This window comes from Haemaphysalis longicornis, unplaced genomic scaffold (genome assembly GCF_048455015.1).
Source record: "Haemaphysalis longicornis isolate Haplotype H1 unplaced genomic scaffold, Haemaphysalis longicornis Haplotype H1 scaffold_2, whole genome shotgun sequence".
NCBI lineage: Eukaryota > Metazoa > Arthropoda > Arachnida > Ixodida > Ixodidae > Haemaphysalis > Haemaphysalis longicornis.
This window is the reverse complement of record NW_027526295.1, coordinates 42,068,142-42,089,878: the sequence shown is the minus strand read 5'-3', so window position 1 is coordinate 42,089,878 and position 21,737 is coordinate 42,068,142. Positions and strand designations below refer to the sequence as shown.

The 21,737-nt window shown below is 46.4% G+C and overlaps 1 protein-coding gene across 1 annotated transcript in view; it reads left to right on the top strand.

The window, feature by feature from the left end:
- Positions 1-21,737, top strand: part of LOC144168847 (uncharacterized) — a 115,355-nt gene that overhangs the window by 6,168 nt on the left and 87,450 nt on the right. The gene's annotated exons all lie outside the window — the stretch shown is intronic.

Below are 21,737 nucleotides of genomic sequence, written 5' to 3'. Positions count from 1 at the left end.
CGGTTGACAACGTGGTTTTGTGTGCTTTTGTCATTTTGACGTTCCGTAATGTTTACGGGCACCAGTTCTAAAGTTTGCTTATTTCGTTTACTGAAAGCGCACAATTCCTGGCCGGAAATGAAAAACTAGACTCAATGCAGGGGACATGACAGCTTACGCCTGTCTTTGCAATTCAACAACAATACTGCTTGTATGTCACGCACTCTCGGTGATTCTCTGACAAGGCGTGACGGGATTTAAACTGGCGGGAACGATTAATCAGACATTGGCAATTTTAGCCAGCGTAAAGGTAACGTAATGTTACGTAACAGCTTAAAAATGGCGGCTGCTTTCGCGTAAAATAGGCATCGCGATTCATATTATTGTATACTAGAGGGAAATCTGGCTCCACTGTTTAGGGGAGCCGTGATTCAGCGAGCGTTCCGTCATGTACCGTAGAGGGGCGTTCCACTTGTCCTTGGCATGGCTCATAAACAGGCTGAAAAGTTGGCTCTGGCTGCAAAAAGCAACAATATTACTGGAGAAGGTAGATAAAATTGGTTTTTTATTATAGATTGAACCTACAAAAGGAATAATTTGTCAGTAAATATTTACAAACTTCATGTACTATGAGGAAAAGAATAAAATGTTACCCTGTTTTGTTGATTTTGCCTTTGAGAGAAAAAAGAAGCCGTATGGCTAGCTAAGCCAAGTAGGCGAAGAACGTCGCTAGCGGCAATGGCGCCACCCACGGCGGTCCGCTACTGCAGCCACAGATTTCCCTCTATTATATATTGGTATGAAACTTTATGAAAAAGGGACAAGAAATTTTACTGATTACGGCCACCCCCCTGCGATGGGAACCCTGTGTAGATGCGACGCATTGTGGGGTTTACTTGGTGTTTCCGTTGGATTGACTCTGAAATCGCTTGAAACGTGTCAGGAACGCGTATGACTATTATGTTCTATGAATAATATTATGTTTTATTGGCCAATCTTGGACAATCTCTCTAAATGGTATGCTTGGGGCTTCGCTGTCGCAACGACTTTTACTCCATCATTGTTCCTGTAAGTGGGAGCTTCTTTTCTTTTATTGCAAGTGTTAATCATTGCGCCATCATGCGTTGTATCAGTAGCATCTTGACGTAGTTTGAATGAGTCAAGGATATCAGGCGCGTTCGTAGCATTTCATTCAGTCTCGCAGTGGAAGGAGGCAAGGTTGTCAATTTTTGCCAAGGGCCGCGGCAAGTAACTTATTTTTTGTAACGAAGATTTGTTATATCACGCAGGTACTGCATTGTTCGCGAATCAACGTCCAAAGCTTCACCGGGTATTTGCGGTGTTCGCTTCAGGCTCAACATGGGAGAGGTGCAGCAGAACAAACCTGTTTCGAAGAGTCCGAGATGGTGGCTTAGTGCTGCCGCAGCAGTATGTACGACAGCTGGTAAACCGGTTGTTGTTTTGGCGAGATGTTCGTGACCCGTTCTTGCAGAGTGTCATACAAGTACGGCTGCGCGTGCTATGCCGGAATATGTAGTATCAACATGGTGCATGCCAGGTGGCGTGTATGGGTATTTTAAGAAAATAGTTATGACAGCCCGTTTTCTATTCGCACGTTTTTCTGGCGAGTACCTGTCCTCTGTGACACGCAAAAAACTGTATAAGGACATTTGCGATGTTGTTTTCCCCGTCCCTATGTATAGATATAATTACCGTGCTGGGCCAGGCCAAAATGTGCCAAAGCGCGTCAAAAGAATGGAGGTTCACCCTGGTGTGAAAACCTTTTTCTTGAAATTACACACAGGCACCTTGTCTCTTGCAACCTGGATGCAGAATAGAGGGATATCTGTGCCATGGGGAACTCAGTGTTCAATTTGTAAACAACCAGAAACGATAGAGCACGTTTTTCTGCATTGTTGGGCTGCGGTATTTTTGTGGGCTGTCCTCCAGAGGACCCTTCATAAAGATTTAACGCTGGGCCTCCATGGCATACGCTATCTAGCGGTGGAAAACGAGGTGGGGGCGCCCTTGGACCTCGTTATGTTAGCGGCCTTGCATAGCATATGGCGCTCGCGCATGGCCTGGCTCCACGGTGATGTGGACGCCCGCCCTACGCGGCAATGTTTTCGTGAGTCCATACCCCAGTACGTTGAAGTCCAGAAACACAAGGCATGCACTCCTGAATGGCTGTCAAGGATAGAAACCTTGACTACGCTTAGGGAATTTTAGAGAGACATCAGCCTTCATGGTTTGGTGGCTTGTCGCTCGGGTTGCCCATGTGAATAAGTTTTGTTTTGTGTTGCTGTGTTGTGTCGAAGACCGGCAATTAGGAAAAAAAATCGGTTTTGTGGCGCAGTGGGAAGAGCACCATGTACCTCGCCTTCGCCAACAGGGTCGTGGGATCAAAACCGGGCACCGCTCTATATATAATTTTTTTATATTGTTGGGGGAGGGGTGTGGACGGACAACAACGCCGTATGGAGGGACAAGGCGAGTGAATGAGATTCGGTCGCATCTAACAAGGGCAAGAAATTTTACTGACCGTCGGCGCTGAGAAAACCCCGTGAGTTTGCAGCAGGCGCAGTTTCGCATGAAGCCTGGTTTAAACGATGTTTTCTGCCAACAAAAATAACACTTTTAAAGGTTTCCAAGTCAGTGATCACAGACCATACGTATAACGTACCGTAGTTTGCTTTTATTTTTGGGAATAAGATAAAAATTATTTGTTTGGCGTAACAGGAACATAAAAGGGCAGTGCAAGCCTCTCTATGCCAAAGAGAACCCGATGCATGGCATCAGTCTATACTCCTCCTAGTAAGCTGCTGGGTCACATGATCGAACTCATGAGAAAAATAACAAAGAAAAGAGACTGTTTTAATCTTTACTGCACTGATTGAAGTCGAGCTTGATGAATTAGGTAATCGGTAACATCGGTACGCTCCACGATTATCAGGCGTAGCCATTCGCTGCCCTTGTGCGCCATGCAAGTGATAGTCGCGAGCGTATTTTTCTCTGATCACGCGATGAACTTGTAACATAGCAACAGACGATACTGCGGTGGCGGTAGCGACCGGGAAGGTGGCAAGGCTACGCTCGCATCAAAGCAGAGGGCGCAAATATGTTACTAAAAGTGATTCAAGGAAATAAATAGATACGGTTAAAAAGATTGTGAAATGTTCTTTCGTTCAAACATCCCCCTTTCGCTCGTTTTTGGATCAACGTTACTCGATCATCTTGTGGTGTTGCCTGCAATTTCGACCTGCAGCAAGGTGTTTCCCTTGTGAGCCTCAGCCATCGTTTTAATTTTTATTATACATGCCAACAGTTTTTATATCTTTTTTAAGCACCATTTGAAACTTTGGATGTGTTCTTTATGAGTGAAGCGTCAAATTACACAGCATGTCGTCAAAACTATACGTGCACAACGTCACTGATTACTTACGTTGTTCTTACCCCAAAAAACACGGCGAATTCACTGTGAACTTGTGCAGTGGAGACCCGGGAGCCTGATCTTGGAAATGGTGCCTGCCAGTGATGACTCATGCCCTCCAAGAAATGTACCATTCAATAGAACGTATGAACTTGAGGTCCAAATGTTGTTCGGAAAAGCCTGCGACTTTGTCGTTGCCGGGTTACAATTGACCACACACCGCGAAGTTTCTCTTCAAACCGTGGATGCTTGGGAGTCTTAAAATCACGCACTACTTGATGCACTACGCCATGTATTCGCAGTGACACAAAGCTCCGTCGATAGCGGGGACAGGCATTTGCTTGGGGAAAGGCGTTTCTTTTTGGTGTTCGTTCCTTCATTCTTGCTTTCAGCAGCGGGGGTGTTTTAGCTGGAGCAATGTCCCTGCTGATCATTAACAGGGAGTTACTCTCGACGAAGCGCAGGAGGGGAGAATGGTAGGTCAAGAAGCGTGGGGAAAACTGTGACGAGGTAGAGAGCCCAGGAGCAGGTGTTCGAATTGCGGATCCCATGAAGAAACGCTTCCAGTCATCGGAATCGATGGAGTGTCACTGACGTTATTTTTCAGCGCCTATCCGATTGCGCTATCATCGCAAGCGTTTTCCCCTGGTTCGATGCGCGGGCATTGGCTTCCTACTTTGGCTGAGTTCAAGTTGCCTTTGACTTGTAACCTTTGAAGTTGCCTTTGAAGTTGCCTTTGACATGTATTTCGAACTTTAATGGTTGGTTGTGGACTTGAATGTAACTTATTTTGCGTAGAGGAGGCTTCGCTTTTTGCTCATCCTTCTCTCAAGAAAGGGGAGACCTGACAGAAGCCAAGCTAAAGCTAGAGAAGACCCGAATCACTGCTGTTTCCTCAATCTTACCGTCTCAATTGCGAAGGTGGCCGAATTCTTTTAGGGGGGCGTTTCCGGTCTGACGCGAGCGGCAACATGCGTTTTCGTCAGCGATAACGTTGGTCTTTCTAAGCTGCCTTTCCCACATTGTGTTTCTGTTCGCGCATAAGGGCGCTCGAAATTCGTGAATCGTAGGCATACAATTTTCGCTTAAAAACACTAAGTTCCGCATTCGGCCGCATTCGTAACTAACGTAGGGATGTTACCTTGGTCTGCAATGTAGGAATGTGTTTTACCGCAACTTAGCTTCCAACACTTGTGACAGGTAAAAATGCTAGTACTTCGCTAAAGTCAAACATTTGGACTGCTGCTCAGCGGTCATAGCAAACAGGAGCCCATCCCCAAAGGGATGGGCGGGAAAGCGACTACAGCACCAACTCCGCTTTTCTCTTTACTGATTTGGTAAACCTGCGGTATCTCACAACATTACATTTGCGTTCGATATTTTATTATCGTAAAGCAAAAACATCCCGCCGTCCACACGTACTGAATGATAATGAGAAGGGCGAAGCTAAAATACTTGTCGGTAAAACCGTAGAACATTCGGCCGCAAATCCTATAAAGACTCTACACGTCAAGCTTACCACCACTCCGTTGGCAAGCCCGTCGACAACGTCGATGTTTGTGGTAATTGTGCAGGGCTTGTTTGGGACGATGAGAATCTTCATAGGTAAGTTGGCGAATTCGGTGTGTGACATTTTAGCCACCTTGGCCGTCGCCTTCTGCAAACCGTCTTGTGTCGCGTACCCCCGGTACGTGTCTTGAGCTCGCAGGCAACGAACGACCTCTTCTTCATCCTCTCCTCCTTGTTGGGTAGCAACGAACTCGTCGAACGTTTTGACCTCTTCGGCCAATCTTTGGTTTGACAATTCCTAGAAAGATCCTTTCACAATCATCAATAATGTGCCGGATACAGAAGCAATGAGGGACGGGACAGGGCCCGAGGAAGAGGAGCTTCGCCCCTAAAAAAACAACGTTCGCAAGATTGTTTAGCGTCTCTTCGACGCCCTGATGTTGAGGCTTCTCTTATCCAACGTGGCAGATATTTATTTTGAAACAAATCCCCCCTTGCAAAATAACAAAAAATATATGCCTTGCCTAATCGGGCAACCAAGCTGTTTCGGCAGACGACGCCTAAAATATTAGGGGTGGTAATGTTTCGAGCCGAGATTTTACTGGCTGTCTTGGGCCGTCCGCGGAATTCCCGTGCAACCCCCTCTTCTTTCCTTTTCTCCTGAAAATGGCGCTACTCAATCGCTGGTGGTGCGTGCACAGCAGGGGAACTCAGGTAACGCCACAATGGCTTCCACCGTTGGTGTCGTCGTACAAAACACTGCTGCTTGCGATTTCCCTCAATATCTCTTCTCGCCGGCAGCTGTCATTTCACGGGGCACCTGGTGTGCGCGCATGCGTATGCGCGACGCATCACGCCACATGACAGGTGCGCTCAGGTAAAGGCGCGTCCGACAGTTCACTCTCGGCTGCGGCATGGGCTGATGGATTTATTACGTGGTTCCATGCGGCCACGCTGCACAGGTGATGAGGCGCGCCGTATTGGGGTGCTCTGGTATAATTTTGACCCCCTGGGATGTTTTAAGTGCGCTGAAATCTCAAACACACGGGCATTCCTGCTTTTAGCCTCTATCAGAAAAGCAGGCGCGGTTGCGTCCTTTTGCCCGGGTCGTTTCTCGACGCGTTGGGCGTCGTGGGAAGAATGTGGTTTGGCGTGGAGCCATATCTGGCTTCCGGGAGCGTAATTGCCGTTATTCCAGCAAACAGCAAGCTGATAGTGACAGCCCCTGCCTGACTGAAAGGGGTGGCGAAAGCCTCATTTATGACTAAGCGCCTTCTGCAGCTTTTGCCGCAGGTTAGTGGCTTTTTCTTATGCTACAGCCATATTCCACTGTTTGCACTCGCGATAGCGATGGCGAGGGTTATATTCTAGGTTTTTGCGGAAACACTGCGCAACCCGCCAACATTTTCGGCTGAGATATCTGACGGAATGAAAGCAGATATCCTGCAACACAGAGAGAGGTAACCGAATATGTAAATATATATAAGGTAAATGATGGAACAGAGTGGTGAAACAGAGCGACTATTGATGGAACAGAGCGACTATTGAAATTGTGATGACCTTGTTTGTCATTCAGTATGCCGACTGTGAGGAAGTAGCGGTAACTTTGAGTTTTCAATAACATTTCTTCAAAGGAGACATTCAATCTCTATGGTGGGGCTATATGCCAGGAAGATGAAGAAGAAGTGCCAGAGGATTCCGGCAAAGGGGACGGTGTGTTCCTGATTGCCCGGCGGTGGTCGTGAGCAAGAGGACAGCCTGCGGACTAGACGCCGCTCTTCTACTACCGGGTGCGTGACCGTTGTTCCCTGCGACGGCCTAGAAGGCGACGGCCAGGGAACGACAGCACGGACCAGCGCCCTACGACCTGCCCACGTTCGAGGAACTTCAGCCGGCGCGCCGAAGAAGCTCCAGCCAACCTGCACCCTCCCGAACAGCTCATTCAACACGTGAGGCTGTTGCAGTTGGCCAACTTGACTTCCATTAAAACGGACTCGTGTTTCTTTTTAGTTGGCAGCCCTGTTTAGTTTTTCCCCGTCGCTTTTTTCTCCGTGTGTTTCTGCGATTACCCAACCCTATAAAGCGTGCCATCTTCAGTTCTTCTTCATGTTCCGGTGCCCTGTCTTGTTATTCTCCCATCCGTAACACTGGGGATCGTTAGAAGAGCCTGTATTACATCAAATCTGGCTTCCGCAACAGGACTCTTCATTAACTCTACCCGAAGAGCTAACGTCAGCAGCAGGAGGATTGGAGAGTGTGAGACGTGACATGAATCTGGGAAGGCTAGTCACGCTTGGTACCCAACTGGGTCTCAGGGACTCTGAGCTCCGGGAATGGGTGAGGGCAGAGCAAGATCGCATGAGAGCTGAGCAAGTTCGCATGAGAGCTGAAAGGGCCGCAGAACGTGAGGCTAAGAAGGCAGCTGCTGAGATGGAGCATGTGGACCTTCAGCTAAAGTTAAGAATGCAGGAAGGTGCCTGGAACAATCCGCAGGGCAACGAAGCGAGCGCGTCAGCGGCAGCACCGGCACCTATCTCCATAAGCCCACACAATTTCATTTCCCAGTTTGACAATCGTCGGGAAGATCTATACGCCTACTTCATGAGGTTTGAGAGAATCGCGCTGGCGCAACAGTGGCCGGAAGATAAATGGGCTGTTGGCCTGAGCATGTGTCTGACTGGAGACGCTCTCACAGTCATCGGGAGAATGACGCCGGAGGACTGTCTGAATTACCAGAAATTTAAATTGGCTCTTCTCCGGCGATTTCAATTCACTACTCAAGGCTATAGTGACAAGTTCCGCCACGCCAAGGCCGATGACGGAGAAACTGAAGCACAGTTCGCGTCCCGCCTGTCAGGATATTTTGATCGGTGGATCGAGACGTCGGGCGTACCAAAGGCATTTGAGAGCCTACAAGACAAAATGATCGCCGAGCAGTTCCTGAAGTGCTGTAGCCACGAACGTTTTGTCTTCATTAAGGAAAGAGACTGCCAGGCCATTAACCAAATGGCCGAGGCTTCCGATCGTTTCTGGGAAGCCCAGTCTGTGAACAACTTGGGGAAGTTCAAGGAAGGCACTCAGATAAACGCAGGTTCGAGTCATACTGAAGGGGCTGCAAAGAAAGGACCGACTTGCTTTATTTGTGGCTGAGTTAGACATCACGCTCCTGATTGCCGTATGACGGGACAAGCTCCAATCTGTTCCGAATACGGCAAACCAGGCCACAAGAGCAATAACTGCAAATCGAGAGAGCCCCATACCAAGCAAGTTTCTGCTGGCGTAGTAGCGATATCCCGGAAAAGGGGACGAGCTACTCGTCCTTAAATTCATATTTCTGGTCCCAATCTGTGCAAGACGATTGGAGAAGACGCAACTCATCCAGGACGCTCCGCCGACAACTTACCGGTTGTTACCGGTCAGATGTACGGGAAATCCGTAACTGTGCTGCGGGATTCAGGAAGCAACGCTGTAATTGTAAGCATAGATGTCGTGCCAGATACGTGCCTGACAGATCAAGCCACCACCGTGCTGTTCCTGGACAATAAAACACAGCGCCTCCCAAAGGCATATATCAAGCTCTATACGCCCTACTTTACAGGCCACTTCGTGGCAAAGTGCATGACCGATCCACTTTATCACTTGGTCCTGGATAACATCCCCAGAGCGAGAGATCCATGCGATCATTACCCCAACTTCTCGCAACAAGAAGAGCAAGCAGATGAGATTACGAAGCTACGTGTGCACCGCCATAAGCACAGCGACACCACAGACAACAAGCCACCTGAATTAGTCTCCGTTGTCAAGGCTGACACCTTAACAACAAAGAATTTGACATTCGCTGAGGTGACAAGAGAGGAGATGAAGACAAAGCAATGTGAAGATAGAACTCTGCGTAGGTGCTGTAAGAGGCGAGGTGAGGAAGTCACATCTCGAAGGGGCAAAACCTACCTATTTGTCAAAGAGGACGGCTTGGTGTACCGACGATGCCACCTCTCATCGGGTCAACAGTAGAAACAACTTGTAATTACAAAACAATTCCGATGTTCTGTGCTCGAGATAGCTCACAACAAGATTACACCCTGCTACCAAGACATTTGGAAGACAACAGAAACAATACTTCACAAATTCTACTGGCCGAATATCTATGCCGAAATTAAAACATTCGTCAGATCTTGCAATGTTTGCCAGCGGAATACTCCAAATCATTAGGTTGGTGTAGCGCCTTTGAGAAATACGCCTATTTGTGCGACAGCGTTGTCTTACGGACTGACGCATTCGACAAAAACGTAGGAGCCACGCTTCTGCAAGAGTGCCTACTAGTATTGCTAGGAAACTGACCCACTCTACAGTGCATTAGGCTTAGTGACAACGTTGATGTCTATTGCGCGTGTGTTATTTCCCCACCAGTGCGTTTTTCTTCTTGGTGGAGCAGTGAGAGTGTCAAAGTGTGTGTCTTCGCCAACAACTTTCTAAAGTGGGGAGACATGTGAGGAAGTAGCGGTAAATTTTAGTTTTGAATAACATTTCGTCAAAGAAGGCGGTCAATCTCTATGGTGGGGCTATGTGCCAGAAAGATGAAGAAGAGGCGCTAGAGGATTCCGGCGAAGGGGACGGTGTGTCCCTGATTGCCCATCGGTGGTCGTGAGCAAGAAGACAGCCTGCGGACTAGACGCCGCTCTTCTACTACCGGGTGCGTGACCGTTGTTCCCTGGACGGCCTAGAAGGCAACGGCCAGGGAACGACAGCACGGACCAGCGCCCCAGGACCTGCCGACGTTCGAGGAACTTCTGCCGGCGCGCTTAAGAAGCTCCAGCCAACCTGCACCCTCCCGAACAGCTCATCCAACACGGGAGATTGCTGCAGTTGGCAAACTCGACTTCCGTTAAAATGGACTCGTGTTTCTTTTTAGTTAGCAGCCCTGTTTAATTTTTCCCCGTCGCTTTTTACTCCGTGTGTTTCTGCCATTACCCAACCCTATAGAGCGTGCCATCTTCAGTTCTTCTCGATGTTCCGGTGCCCTGTCTCGTTATTCTGCCGTCTGTAACGCTGGGGATCGTAAGAAAAGCCTGTATTACACCTAAAATACTTTGATGCTTTTTCAAGACTCTTAGTTTGACCTGAAGGGTATTTAAAACTTTCTAACTTTTTCGCCCTTTCTGTTTCAATAGATGCGTTGGTGCCCATGTTCTCTCTAGCTTCAGCCTCTTCTACGCTCGTGCCGAGTGCTGTAGGAGCTGACCTGCCATTTCTGCGGTTCTCTTTACCTAGAACGTACTATGGATGTCATGCATTGTTTTCCTTTTCCTAAATCTTGTTTTCTGACTGTACGCATTGCCAATTGAGAAGGTATTCTTCTCCAAACCACACCAGTGGGCCTGATCGGCCATTACGACTATGCCTATTATTAGCATAGCATGTTCACGTACCTTTTCCTTCACTTTTTAGTGAGACCTCTATCAATCCAAGTTTAGGCATTGCTGATTAGGAATTCTTGTACAAATGATCAACACCATCATGCTTCTAGCTCAACGTTGGTAAGAAATGATGTGCGTCCGTTAAAATTTTTTTATTTTCGTAATCACAACATCTGCAACACTACTACCATTTCCGTAGATTTTTTTCACATTCTCTTTTATCTCTGTGCAAGAAAAAAAAACAAATGCCTAGAGTTTTCTGTCATTTTTTTGTCGCCACCGCAAAATATGTACACATAACACTACTGCAAAGCCATCAGATGTTATTTCATCCTCGCCTATTCTGTCGGTATTTCTTTTTAAGCGTCAAAGCTTCTTCATCAGAGCAGCCAATCTTACCCTCTTGACGAAGTTCTAGTGCTTAAGGCTGCCCGATTTGAATTTCAGAGGCAGTTTTTCGCAGCCAGAGATAAAGCTCCCTTATTGAATTTACTCATTCGCGCGCTGCATGCGTCAGGTGTTCTACAGCTGCTGAGTGTTCCTGGCCGTGTTCTTAGTCTTCATTATAGGTTATAGAAGAAAAAGAGAACCTAAATATAAAAAATACACAGGAACTTTAAAATGTGTATTGCCCTGGTTGTTTTTGTTTAATAAACAGAGAAGAACTATCTTCTTTTTAAATTCGTGGGGTTGTGTTAAAAGTACTCATATTGTGCTGTAAATACGGAAACAATTATTAAACCACAGTGGGACAGCAGTATCACGGCGACGGAAATGAGTATAAAACATTTCGACTTCTATTATTACCCAAAAGAGATACGTTACTTTGGGATTTTCAACTCTCCGAAATAACATTGCAAACTAACGAGATTTCCCCACATAAATTTGTGTTCCTCATAATGCCACTACTATAGACGAAAAAGCGAATATTTTACCACGCGATGCGGTGAGAAATTGTTTTATGATACGAACACAGAGGAAGGAACACAAGGACGGCTGCTAGTCCAACAACAAAAGTTTAATATCAAGAAGGAGAATTACACCACGAGAATTACACAAGATAATACCTTGTAGTTGTAAACCAGTGCTCACCATCGAGTTCCTTACTCTGCCTTACTTTTATTTGCGCTGGTGTTATGAATAAAATGTATTTTTCTCGCCCTGGTAGAACACTGCTGCAAAAACACTGTTAGGAAGTAATCTGGAAATGTCAACATACCGGCTGGACAAAAAACTTTGAAAATCGCTGTAGGGGTTTTTTTCAGAAGCGTACGATTAACGCAAGTTTATACATTTATTTCTCAAATGTACCACCTGGACTTTACATAAGGGGTGGAATGACATGTCACTTGAAACTAGGGTTACAGCAATATGGCAACAGCTAGAGATGAAAGAAAGTAATCATGATGACACTTCTTCGATGGCGTGGTTGAAGCGGGATTGTTTGTTGATAGCAGCGACTGCAGCAGATCGGTAATTTCAGGCTCGATATATCCCAGTCAAAAACACAACAGATTCTATGAAAGGATTATCCTGTAAGGGAATGGAATATTCTGTCGTTTGTACAACAGAAATCTCTATCGTACGACAGACATTTTGTAGTTATACAACAGATATTCCTGTCGTACAACAGACCATCCATTAGTCCCAACAGTGATCCGTGCTCTATGACATATGATCCTGTTGTACAACAGAAATTTCTGTTCTGCGGCACCATTTCTTGTTGTGTTTTTTGACTGGGTAGGTGCGCAAGAAAAACATGTGTGAACGTTTTAGTATAGGCACGTTTGGTATAGACTGCGGTGGGACGAGTAGTCAGGAAAATGGGGTGAGGTAGTCAGATGTATTGATTTTCACCTGGTCCGGAGTGAAAGATTTAGTAGAAGAGACAGAGTAGGACTCCAATAAGTGCAAGATATACTCACTTGAATAAAAGCTACCAATGGTACTAACAAAATGTGGTAACCCGGAACACGTGAGGCTAAAAACCTTGCATAGCAGCTAAACAAAGTAATATTGACAGGTGTCAAGAGGCAACTTCTATGTCATACAATTCTATTTTACACAATTTTACAATTTTATACAATGTGTCAAATTCTATGTTACACAATTTTATACAAACGGAGGATCCCGAAATAATCAAGGCTTACAAAAAGTTTAGAAACAATCTACAAAGCGATTTAGAGAGAGCAAAAAGAAAGTATTACGAACGGCCATTTTTTCCCATAGGAGGCCAGCCTAAAATTGTATGGGACACTGTTCACAAAATAACAAGTAGAAAAAGAATAACACAGCCGGAATTCACGCATATAAATGGAGAGCCGGTAGAGAGCCTTCAGCTAGCCAACTGTATGAATACTCATTTTGTTGAGGCTGGTGCGCACCCAACACACACTGATAACGATGGCCGCGGCGCGACTGGCAGTCCACGATTGTCCAGGTCTATCCTTTTGGAAGTTACGAACGATTCCGAAGAACAGGACCCTATCAGAAAAATAAATAATTATGCAGCGGCAGGAGTTGACGGGTTTTTATCTAGTGTGAATAAGCACGTGGCACTGGAAGTAAGTGACGTGTTAGCGTGCATTATTATTCTATATCTGTCCCCGGGTGTTTTTCCTGAGGAACCTAAAGTTCCTAGAGCGATGGCGATTCATAAAGGGGGAGCACACGACAAAGTATCAAACTACAGGCCAAAATCTGTCCGGACAGTTTTTTCCATGGTATTGGAGGGAGTAATTTACAATAGACTATCGACTTTCTTTCTTCAACACAATCTAACTTTTAGGTATCAATATGGTTTCCAAAAATCTCAATCAACCGAGCAAGCACTCCTGTACAGTAAATATTAATAATTACAAACTTTGAAAACAGGCAGTTAACAATTGGACTCTTTTTAGACCTTCAAAATCACTTGATTCAATAGATTATAATGTTTTGCTAAATAAATGGAAGACATTTGGAATGCGTGTCGTGACAGGTAACCTTTTAAAAAGCTATTTGACTCAAAGAAAGCAGTTTGTTCAACTAAACTGCATTGCATCAGACATATTAGAGCTAAAACAAGGTGTCCCAGAAGGCTCCAAGTCAGGCCCGTTACTGTTTATAGTTTATGCGAATGACATCATAAATATAGAAGGTCTGCAAGAACGTGTTATGTATGTGGATGACACAAACGTCTTGTTCACATCCGATAATATAAATAAAGTTCACTCAATAGTAAATGTTTAATTGAAACAACTATCAAATTGGTTATTAGATAATAAATTGCAACTTAACACTACAAAGACAACTTACATGATATTTATGCCGTACAATAAAAATGTCAAGAAAGAAATCCCGAATAAATTCGATGGGAACCAAGTTAAACCGAGTGAAAGAACATAAGTTCTTAGGTGTTTGGTTTCAAGAACAACTTTCGTGGAATACGCATATTGCTTACCTGTCCCCCGAACTCTCTAAATATATAGGTCTCTTATATAGAACCGGCCATTTCATACTACATTGAATGAAATAAAACTTATACAATGCTCTCCTTTATTCGAAACTATGCCATGGGATTTTGGTGTGGGGGACCACAAATAAAACTAGTTATAACAAGCTCAATGTATTGCAAAAAAAAATTTTACAGATATATTTATATTATCACGGCTGTTACGCATATTTGCGGACAAGTCCTTTATTTACTGAATGTTCAATGCTTCAAGCTGACCAAATCTATTACATGAATGTTTTGCACACCATTTATAAGAAAAAGACCCACAATCATGTTACCAAAAAATATTCTGGCTACCATCTCAGGCATACAATACGGCACACTCCAAAAGTAAGAAAGAGCTATGGTGAGCAATCTTTTCCGTACCAGTCAACTGAAATATTGAATAGGTTTGGAGAAAAATAAACTTTAGCGCCTGTGCACTTACGTGTAAAACCAGGTCAAAGAAGTGCTACTTAAGCAAAACGCTTGCAATACTGATATTTAATTATGGGTATGAAATATATGTCTACATGTTCCCCTAAAAATAGAAATAAAAACAATTACGAACGAAAATACTTTCTTACGTTATTGTGAGACAGTAGTGTAAGTGATGAAACTTCATGCGTACGAATTACTGCGTTTAGGTGTACACTGTGAACCTTGGGTGAATTTTAAACCTATACTTTGCATATTACATAGGAAAGGTAGTAATGACTTCGCTTTGTGCTATTTCTCTATTACGATCGTGCTGTTATGCTTAAATTTGTGAACAGACGTGTTATTATGTACACTGTAAATCTGGTGGCTGAGGCCGCTGTCCGGACACGTCCGCCTTTAGTCTCAGCGTCCGCTTCGTTTTGTCAAGACATAAAAATCAAATACTAAAAAAAAACTTTCTATCCGTAAACGAAGACTTCGTGTTGATCTTCTCGAAAAAACGAGAATTTTTCTATAAAGGGTGCATCTTTTGAAACATACCATTCTTTCTGAAACCGTGTATTTCGTCCTGTGCTTTTTTAACATTACCCTTAGATATATTCATGCGATTTCAATGACTCTTCTGTTTAGTGCCTAAACGTAATACATAAGTGAATATTTCTTGATTACTTTGTCCACAGTTATAATGTAATGAATCATGCAGTCATTTCACTGCCTGATGTTTTCGCGTTTTTTACTCCCCAGAACAGCGTAGTCAGGAGTACACTTCGCAGGCTGCAGCTGCAGGCTACAGAATGCCAGGCTGCAGCTATTGAGGACCTGGCACGCTCCATAAAACGCACGCTGCAACAGTAGCAGGCCGTCTTTGCCTCCATGTTGATGTTCCTGGCGCTGCTATTCCAGCGACAACAGTGAGCTGCGTCATGGGCATGATTATAGGCATGAGGGACCCTGTCAGTATGATGTCAACACAGTAAAACCTCGTTACAAGGTGTACTTGGTTAAAGAAACCATCGTGAATGGTTTGATTGGTTTTCGTGTGGTCATGATGTTAGCAACATTGCATACAAGAGACATGGTTACAGGATACACTCTGTTACTGAGGGCGACCTTTTAGCTACGCAGACTAATGTGCACTATGCAAAATGCAAAGGGACACGATGAAAGAGGGACTGATATGCAAGTTCCTAAGGAAATGAGTCTGGGAGATAAAGCTTGGGGCTGCATCCAATGAACTGGAGTGGTTTCAGCATGTTTTGAGAAGTTTTGAGTCAACACACCTGGACCTTGTGTGCTTCGAATAGCGGACAGATGATGTCATCCCAGCACAAGTAAATGGTGTCATAGAGAACGAGCCAGAGGAGGAAGACGCGAATATTGCAGGGCATGAAGTGCCGGCGCTTGAGGTTGATGCATATTTGCAAGCCCTCTAGAGGAGTACAGACATGAAAGACTAGTGTTACTTTTTTAATGCTGTTATGGGTGCCTGTCAGCCTAGTAATCACAGAATGGCACATTGGACATTCGGTCTCCATGCAAATACTTGAAAGCATCGTTTGTGTCAGTTTCGGTATCGGCAAAACTAACACCAAGGTGGCCGCAATGACAGAGAGCGCTTGTGACGTCATCGATGTCACAACAGTGCTGGTGTGGCCGCACACGTGTTCAGACCGGCAGTGGTCTCCACCATCCACATGCACCTGGGCAGGGCGGCGGAAGTCCCAAAACCTTGACGATACACACGCCGAAACAGTGTGCGCCCACCGCACGCAGTGCGTTGGCCGAGCCATGGGCGCCCTCACATCTGTAGTGTATGGCCAGTTGGAGCAGATGGTGTCATGCTGATGCCAATTCAGAAAGGGTATTCATTCGGGGCTTTCTCCTGCACGGAGAGATTATATTGGATTTCAGATGTGTTACACCTACCAGTTACTGTTGAAACTTGAGTTACGATATCCTCACCTACAAAGGAAGCAGCAGCTTTGCAATTTCGAGTCAGTACTCCCTAATGGTACTGTGAGCAACAGGAAGGCTTGCAAAGTGAAGTGCTTTACTTCCGAACAGGAAGCCAACAGGGTCCTCAGTCACTAAAATTACCATAAATATTTTCTGTAAGCCTAACAGTAATTTCTTGTCAACCCGTGCAAGTGCAATTTGATGCTGCGGTATTGTATCGTTGTCTAGTCTGCCTGTCGTGGTTGTGGAATTGTTTGTTTCAAGAGATGTTTTGGGGGTCCCTAGAGCGGCGTTCGTAACGACGTTGACTTACTTATTACCTACAGCGCCACGAAGGCATTACAGTGGCAATAACTGTCATATCAGTAACGCAGTTGCAACAGTACCACTTACGGCAAGCCATGCATTGGGCATATTGGGAGTACTTACTATGTAGGGTGTGTTTTCCCAAATACTAGTCATCATCTTTTGAATGGAGAGTGCAGAAACTTGTTGACGACGCCAAGTTTGTGATAAAGGTGCCGAGCAAAGGGTTTACTCGTTTTATTGAGGTATTTGTAATAAAAGTTGACTACATTTTTGTGTACATTGTGCTGTGGCTGCAGCAACTGTTTTTCTCTGCAACTCGTGGATCAGTTTTGTAGGCGTGGTATATCTCAGCACGACTTACCTGCTCAATTAACTGTGTTATTTGTGGTACTTGTCCACATAAATTCTTCATGTACAATCCGCAATGGCCGCAAAAACATTATGAGTACACATAGCACAATAATTTTGTGATATTGTGCACAGGAATAGTGTGGTTCTCACTTACTGAATTAAATGCGAAGTGGTAACATTTTCTGCATCCATTTCTTGCCTCGTCCGGCACTCACGGCTAGCTTCAGTCTATCTTGAGGTAGTGCTGGTGAGTAATACCCTCACTGCATGTGAAAGGAGGCATATCTGCGATAGTGTTACCTCGCCACACAATGTGTTTCACAGTATTTGACTGACTACAAAAGTTTACACGGGGCACCCGATTGTGTTGGGAATAACAGGTGCTCCTTAACTGGGGGTGAACAGCGTTGGCGTGTAGTTGTCTGCGGAGATTTTTTTTAACTGGGGCTGTGGTGCAGGGACTGTTGTTCTAGTCCACCTGTGGTGTTGTGCAATTTATTGGAGGGTTATGAATGGTGTGGTGTCTGGCATCTCCATGGCCTAGTGGGCAAGGCTCTGAAGTCATGCGATAAGCATGTTCAGTGCATCTCATGCAGGAGTGGACTGGGGTCTACATAAATTGAGCCTGCCTGTCCTCTGTTGTGCTCTCAAGAATACGTAGTGGCACAGGTGCCGCCAAGCCCAACATTAGGGTGCTGCATGCCTCGTGCGAGTTTGTGGCTATAGTGGCAGCTCTCATTTGCATAAAGGCGACAGTGTTGGCAAGGTTCCCGTTTTTTTACCTGTCGCTTGTAAATGGACGCACATGTCAGGTGCCCCCGTCAGTCCATCACCACAGCCACCATGGCTCTTTTCACGTTACAATGGGCAGTATTGGAGTGTGCCACGGTGGCAATTCGGGATTGATCCTACACCTGCGCGTCGTCCCTGCAGCAGTTATGGTAGTTTGCGTGCACTACTATGGAATCCCACCGCTATTTCAGGATTAACTGCAACTGTGCTGCTCTCGTGGCACCCACTCGAGTTTATTTCGCCCTCTGCAACTCGTTCGAGAAGGCGAGTGAATGAGATGCCTTCACATCTAAAAAATGCCACCGAGGTGTGGTGCCTGGCGATGCCAGATCCCTCGGAATTTAGCCACCTCAAGTGACAGCGCGTGCACTAAACACACCTCTGCCTAAAGCCAGCTGTACACTATAAAAGCATGGTCATGATTCTGACGAATACTGGAAAATAGAATAATAAAGCACTCTTGGCAAGTGCCTCGCACCATGGCCACGTCATGTCCCAGCCGATGGACAAGCATTCCTTTCAACTCAGCACACAAACGTGCTCTGTCAAAAGAACGAAACACGAGCTCGTACACTGCTCGAAGCATCAGAAACAACACACGATTCGTGGATTTTTCTTCCACAAATCAGGAAACAGGCGCACGCACCCTGCTTTCAACACACCAGTCCCCGATAAGGCTGCCCTGTGCGACCAGGGACGCACAAATCACAAACAGAGACACAGAAACAAAAACCACACAAACGTGCTCTGTCAAAAGGACGAAACACGAGCTCGTACACTGCTCGAAGCATCAGAAACAACACACGATTCGTGGATTTCTGTCCACAAATCACACGGTGCTGGGAACACAAAAATGGAGTGGAAGGCTCCGCGGCACAAATAGAACCACCAACCACTAAACCAGTAACACTGCTCAAATAAAACCACAGTGGTGAAGTGCCCTCCCCATAAATCAACGAGTGGCAGCCGCGAGCTGACCTCCACGTAGAATCGATTCCGCCGCCGCAACTGGCGGTCAACCCATCGTCATAACCTCTGGAAATATGCCACACGCCGTACACGGGGCATGGCAAAGCGAGAAACAATTTGGTCCCGGATCAGCCTCCCCCTAATTAGCAGAAGCCTCTCCCCGGGGGGCGGATCCACCACGGCTGCCTCGTCTGCCTCACTGTGCTAGCCGTCACTGCCCCTGCTGCAGCTGTCGTCATTACTGCTTCGCTCCTGAATGCACAAGTTGTGCAATACGCAGCAGGCTCCGAGGATGTACACTGCCGGACGAGGATGGTCACCGAGCGTTTTGTGCCGTTGTAGGCAGCGGAAGCGGCTCTTCAAAACGCCGATGCAGCGCTCAACGACAGACCTCATTGTACCGTGTGCAGCATTGTACGTGCCCTCAAAGGTCTCGGGGCCCGGGTGACGGGCCACTGGTGTCATGAACCATGGCTGGAGCGGGTAGGCACTGTCCCCCAACAGGAACTCCCCAGGCTCAACACAAGAGCGAGAGGTCAGCCGGCGAGAAAACGCTCATTGCCGCCACACGAAGGCATCGTGGCAAAACCCTGGAAAACATGGTTCCACTGCGAAGACCTTGAGGCTGGCGTCGCACACCTAAAAAAATATGGAAGCACCTTTTATTGGGGGATCCATCAAACATTACGGCACTAGTTAATACAGTTTAACTTGGTTCAGCATCGTATGATCTTTGGACTTACCCAGCTTATGTGTAAATGTCACACTCAATTGTCTGAGGCTTCTATATCCTATCGGCCCCACTTATGCTAAAATATCATTATAATGCGAGCGGTTAGAAGTGATATTTACTTATGTATTTTTATATATTCACAGCCAACCAACCAACCTTGAAGATTATAAAGCATGCGCTATTCTAGCCTTGTTTTTTCCTTCCTTTGCCTTGCCTCTGAACACCTCGGGTTAGACTGTACGATCACATAGATAGCCCTTGGACCCAGTGAGCATCAGCCTTGGTATGATGCCTGCCACTTGATACAGACACGGTACGATAGCACCACGTAAACATTAACATGGAGCAAGAGCAGATGCTACTTGTCCAAGCTTTCACCATTGTGCCTTTATTGTTCGCAGCGCAAAACCTTTTGTAAAAGAAATATCAATGGATCCTCCTTTGCCTACGTTTGACTTAAGGTTTGTGGTGCTGTTTTCCAAATTCTCGTTTTGGAATAAGGGGATCACAGCGGCCACCAATTACTCAGGTGGTGTGCTTGGAGAAACGGACTAATAAACGATACTCGGACGGTCGTCAGCATTTCCCACACGCAACCACCGTCGCCCGTTTTGCCACTCAAAACCACGATAAGGAAGTGACCCACACACCGGCCGACACTCTTGTGACACTGTAAAAACGTGGCCTCTGGCGAGCACGTGCAGCAGAAGGTTGGAGAAAAAGGAAAGGGCAACTGCACAGCTTCGTATATCGAGTGCGCATCATAAAACGTTGAGAAAATATTTCTTCTGCACCGAATAAATACTATGGCGTGTGAAGTTGTGTTGTGGCTGTTCGACTCTACAGGCCGTTTTTTCTGCGAGCAATTGGGTGATTGATCTTGCTCATACATTTTTTCATACGTTTAAAAATCCCCGTCCTATGGCCCCACCGAACACCCGCATGGTTACATCGATATTTGGCACACAGTCCTCTATATGTTGTGATTAAACGCGGCGAGAAGGGTACACGATGAGGGCCAGGATAAATGTGCCCCACACGATTCTGCTCACGCCTCATGACCAAATGCAGAATTTGGTACTTTTTTGTATTTTTCATGCCACAACGACACAAACTGATGGGGTGCGGAAGATCAAAGCGAAATCTCGTGGCTCAGGCACTGCGAAGAATGCACAAATAGGTCTCTGCCAGAGTTGCCGCTCCTATTTACATCCCTTAAAAGCGTTCTTTTTTTGTACTTACAATCATTACATTGAGAGTGTAGTAGTCCTTCCGGGACCAAAAACCTTGGGTCTCGCCAGGGCTGAGATTTTAGGGCTTGGTGACGGCCACCAAGGTGCCGTCGACGCATCCCACGACACTGTCGATGTTCCCGAGCAGTGAGAAGTCCTGCTTCATGGCCGCCTTCTCATCCGTTGTCGTGGGAAACTGCACCCAGCCCTTTTCAGTGCCAACGGCTACGATCGCAGCCGACACGGCGCGAACGCAGTGACTCACAGACGCCTGCAAGAGGCCCACACCTGCATCGCTACCAAAAAGGTTCTGGTAGCTGCCGGTAGCGAAAAATCTCAGCACGAACAGCACCTTTGTCTCCGTCGACAGCCCGCCTGCCCGTTGAGGTTCGAGACGGTGCCGCAACTCGCCACAGAGAGTGCGCACCGCGCTCTCTGCAAGGCGACATTTGCGAACAAACTCCTCGTCCCTCTGGGCGAACGAGTAGCGGGGCGTGTGTTGTCGCCCTGGCCACCGCAGGTGTCGTCTCGGAGCTTGCTGAGCTGGCTGCGCCGCTAAAGAAGCAAACACTAGAGGCAGATGCACTGCCATGTCGAGGTACACCGATTTAGGCGCGCTTTACGGCAGCGTTCGATTTGTCGCGTACTGCTGGTGCAGCCCGTACTGGTGCAGCCGCGTACTACCGCACTGGTGCAGCCCAAGTTTGCCTGGCGAAAAAATGTGCGGCATATGTTTGTTCCGTGCGCGCGCGTAGGCGTTGTAGTTGACAGACGGCTACATCCAGCGGAGACAGCGTGAAAATGATCGTTGAAAACACGCTAAGGTGCGTCGCCAAACTATTTGGCGTATACGCGCTTGAAGTTTTACAAAAAAACAGACGTAAAAACAATTACCAGATGACATAGCGCCAACGGAACCGCAAGTGCACCGCGCAGGAGCCACTGGCGCTTTTGCCGTGAAGCGAGCGCCGTTTGAAATGACACACTCCCTCTCCGCATAGTTTCTAGCCGCTATTTGGCGTGCGGCTCATTGGCACTTGACGTAATCAATTACGGCCTTTCGTATTTCAAACCACCCCAAACGGCATAAAAAGTAGGTCACGGGCCATCATAGAGTTTCCCACTGCGGGCCATGAGGGACTGTCGT